Source organism: Leptonychotes weddellii, chromosome X, assembly GCF_054177405.1.
Source record: "Leptonychotes weddellii isolate Sample4059 chromosome X, ASM5417740v2, whole genome shotgun sequence".
NCBI classification, from domain to species: Eukaryota; Metazoa; Chordata; class Mammalia; order Carnivora; family Phocidae; genus Leptonychotes; species Leptonychotes weddellii.
In genome coordinates, this window is record NC_138385.1 from 36,362,192 (window position 1) to 36,366,994 (window position 4,803).

The following is a 4,803-nucleotide window of genomic DNA, read 5'->3' on the forward strand; positions in this document are numbered from 1 at the left end:
TATCTCATCAAGAGACTGAATATTGTGACAAAAGAGGTGAGGATGGAAAATTGGGGGGAAACCAACAAAGTGGGGGAGAGAGGAAGTATTAAAAGAATTGGTCTTCATTCATTTAACAAATATTTATTAGGCCTTGTATACTAGGGATGAAAAAGATTGTCCATTCACTTGGAAAGTTCTCAATTTAGGTGGAGAGACAAATACATATATAGATAATAACAGCACAGTATTCTTTTTTTTTTTTTTTAAAGATTTTATTTATTCATTTGACAGAGAGAGACACAGCGAGAGCGGGAACACAAGCAGGGGGAGTGGGAGAGGGAGAAGCAGGCTTCCCGCTGAGCAGGGAGCCCGATGTGGGGCTCTATCCCAGGACCCTGGGATCATGACCTGAGCCGAAGGCAGACGCTTAACGACTGAGCCACCCAGGCGCCCCGAACAGCACAGTATTCTAAGCTAATACCTTTTCCTGTGCCCTGGACCTTATCTCCTCACTTATCCTCTTAGACCTTATTCCATCAAGATTCCCCCCCCTACTTTATTTTCAGGCTTTCCTTCTCAACTTGCTTTTTTTTTTCTTTCAGATTGTAAATATACACAATTCTCTCAGTTAAAAAAGGAAAACTACACTGATATGTGGCCAATCTGTCACTTTCTCTCTCTGTCCTTCCTTTCATATACAAGTTACATTTAAAGTTTCCACTTAATCTATTCTAATTAACTCAATTCACTGCTGTCTTCTGCTCTTAAAACTTTCCTAAAGCTGTTATTACTAAGTACATCAGTGACTCCATAAATGACAAATATAATTAATTAGTTCTTATCTTACTTGACCTGTCTATGGCATTTCGTATTGTTGCTCTCACTGAAACCCTATCCTCCTGCCACCCAATCAATTTTCTGGCTCTCTCCCTTACTCTGCAGTCACTCATCAGTCTTCCCTGAAGGCCTCCCTTAAATATTGGTGTTCTCCAGAACTTCATCTTTAGTCTTCTTCTCACTCTTAAATGTTTTTCTGGGTTATTTAACCCATTTAGGCAATGTCTACCACCACCTAGTACACTACTGACTCCAAAATCTGTAGGCCATAACCTCTCTCCCCTTCCTCCTAAGGTTCAGAATCAAGTGTCCAACTTTTTAACTAAACATTGACACCTGGTACCCTAAAGTCACCTCAACTCAATGTATCAAAAAATAAAAAGAACAAAAAAACCCCAAAGTATTAATTATTTTCTCCAAACCCTGACCACCATTTTACTTAGTGTGCAAGGCCAGTTACCCTGACTACTCCCTCTGATTTATCCCGTGCATTCAAATGGTGACATAAATAAATCAGTTCTAACTCCTTAATAGCTCATAAATCTCTCTTTTCCTCTATCTCATTTTGGATTTTTTTTTTTTAAATGTTCTACTAACTGGTTCTGTTACCTTCGGTTTTACTGCCTTCTTTCTATCTTCGACCTAAATATCAGAATGACCTTTCTAAAAATGCATACCCTGCTGGGTCACTTGCCTGCTTCAAGCCTCTCAAAGCCTCCTCATTGCCTGCAGCAATGGATCTTGAACTTTCATGTTCATAAGAATACCCTAGAAGATTTGTTAAAACACAGAGAGTTAGGCCTTAACCCCAGGGTTTCTGATTCAGCAGTTCTGGTTTTGGACCTCATAATTTGCATTTCTAACAATTTTCCAGGTTAATTGGCAAGCACATTCAGCAGAATTTAGCACTCTGCTGTGCAAGAAGGGGCAGGAAAAGGAGATGGAGCCTAGGATGACAGCTGAATTTCTGTTATCAGAATCTTAAGATTCTGGGTGGGTGGTGGTACAATTGATGTGTTTTTGGAGTAGTGTTGTTGGAGTCCAGAGCCAATGGCCAAGAAAGAATTCTTGAGACATCCTTGGTGCAAAAAAGTGGTTTTATTAAAGCACAGGAACAGGACTGGTGGGCAGAAAGTGCTGCTGTTGCTTGCTGCCTCAGGACTGTGAGGAGCAACTGCTTATATACTTCAGGGTTGGGGGAAGTAAAGATAAGGGAAGTTCCCAAAGGATTTTTTTAAGATTTTATTTATTTATTTGAGAGAGAGCGAGCAAGCACAAACAGGGGGTGGGAGGGCCAAGGTAGAGGGAGAAGCAGACTCCCCACCTAGCAGGGAGCCCAATGTGGGGCTCGATCCCAGGACCCTAGGATCATGATCCTAGCCTAGCTGAAGGTAACTGCTTAACTAACTGAGCCACCCAGGTGCCCCCAAAAGGATTTTCATATGCTGAAGAAGACTTACAGGACACTCAGGCCTTGCTATGGTCAAACCAAGGTTATTTTTCCCTCTAGGGAGGCATTAACATTAATTAATTAATTAAGTTAGGAGCTTCCTGGAGGAATGGGATTTGTCAATGGGCTGCAGGTTATAAGGACATTTAATTTTATCTATATTTCCTTCTGCCTTTGTTTCCCACATCATTATCACTGAGAAGGAAGATATAACGACTTAGTTGGGAAGGGGGCATTAAATATGATTTGTTCAACTTTGGAAATTTTCAAGTGTTTTTTCCAACTGCATCCTCTATTCCCATACCCTAACTTGCCTTGAACCAACCCTAGGTTCTAGCCATCTTTACTATTTATAAGTCACTGAATGCACCAAAGATACATCATATTTCTCTTCCAATGATCTATATGTCTAGAATTCCTTTGCCTCTCACCCTTTTTTCTTATGAAAATCCTACTTGTCTGTCACAACCCAACTTAAGTATCTCTTTCTTATTTTAATCTAACTTTCTCAGCCTCTACTTTCTGGTCTCTAAATGAACTTAAGCTGTGCAAAAGCTTTTTCTTTCAATATAATCTTAATAGTTTAATTTTGCTTTTGTTTCCCTTGCCAAAGGAAACATATCTAGAAAAATGTTTCTATAGCTGATATCAAAGAGATTACTGCCTATGTTTTCTTCTAGGAATTCTATGCTTTCAGGTTGCATATTTATTAATCCATTTTGAGTTTATTTTTGTGCATGATGTAAGAAAGTGGTCCACTTTCACTCTTTCACATGCTCCTGTCCAGCTTTTCCTATATTTACTGCAATACTATTTACAGAAGCCAAGATATGGAAGCAAGCCAAGTGTCCATCAATAGATGAATGGATAAAGAAGAACTAGTATATGTACACATAATGGAATATTACTCAGCCATAAAAAAGAATGAAATCTTGCCATCTGCAACATGGACAGATCTAGTGGTATAACGTTAAGTGAAATAAGTAAGGCAGAGAAAGACAAATACCATATGATTTCACTCATATGTGGAATTTAAGAAACAAAACAAACACACAAAGAAAAAAAGAGACAAGAAACAGACTCTTAAATATAGAGAACAAACTGATGCTTGCCAGATGGGAGTGAGTGGATGATGGGTGAAATAGGTAAAGAGGATTAAGAGTACACTTATCATGATGAGCACTGAGTTAAATATAGAATTGTTGAATCACTATGTTGTACACCTGAAACTAATATAACACTGCATGTTAACTATACTGGAATTAAAAAATAAATAATTTGTTTAAAAATGAGCTTAAGAGAGAGGGAGACAAACCATAAGACACTCTTAACTATAGGAAACAAACTGAGGGTTACTGGAGGGGAGGTGGGCAGGGGATGGGCTAAATGGGTGATGAGTATTAAGGAGGAAACTTGTGATGAGCACTGGGTGTTGTATGTAGGTGATGAATCACTAAATTCTACTCCTGAAAGCAATATTGCACTATATGTTAACTAACTAGAATTTAAATAAAAACTTGAAAGAAATAAACTTTCTGTCCCTAATAAAAATGAGCTTAAGAATATCTCTTTAAAAAAAAAAAGAGGGGGTGAGGAGCTAGATGGCACAGGAGTAGGACACCTTCATTTCGACTGGTCTCAGGAATTCAGCTGGATAGGGATCAAACCATTCTGAACACCTACAAACTCAACAGGAGATCGAAGAAAGGAATAGCAACAACTCTCTGAACAGAAAAGCGACCACTTTCTGGAAGGTAGGACGTGCGGAGAAGTGAATCCGAGGCGATATTCGGGAGGATAGACGGCAGGGGAGGGGCCTCCGGTGGCCACTCCTGGGAAGTGATAGAGCCGCGGAGCACAAAATCGGAACTTTTAGAAGTCGGCTCCTCTGAGGGACGTTGCTCCAGTGGCTAAGCGGGGGGTGGAACCCTCACAGGACAGTGTGGTCTCAGGACCCTCAGGGTCACAGGAAGACTGGGGGTTCATGAGGGCGGTAGAGCTCCCAGGTAACGGAGCAGGGAAGCCGGCTGCAGAGGCGGAGCCCAGGCGCAGGCTCTCAGCTCGGGGTTGCCATAAACCGTGATCCGCGGCACAGTCGGGCCACTGCTCCTCCAGCAGGGACCCAACAAGCGGCAGATCCAGGGAGACTCACCTTCCTCCCCCGGGAGAGCCGCGCGGGAGTGCACCGCAGGGATCTGCTGGGTTTGGAGACTCCGCCCGGGGTCAGGTGCCGGAGATAGAAACGCGTGGTCACAGGCCGGGCGAGCGCGGAGTGCGGCCGGAGACCGGGGATCCGGGAGTGACTGACGGCTTTTCTCTGGGAGCTCACTGAGGAGCGGGGCCCCGAGTTCTCGGCTCCTCTGAGGCGGAGATTGGGAGGCCGCCATTTTCACTCTCCGCCTCCAAAGCTGTACGGAAAGCTCGCAGGGAACAAAAGCCCCGGAGAGCAAACCCGAGCAGATTACTTAGCCGGGAGGGGGCAAGGGTGGGGCAATTCCGCCTCCGGCAGAGACATTTGGAAACCATGGCAACAG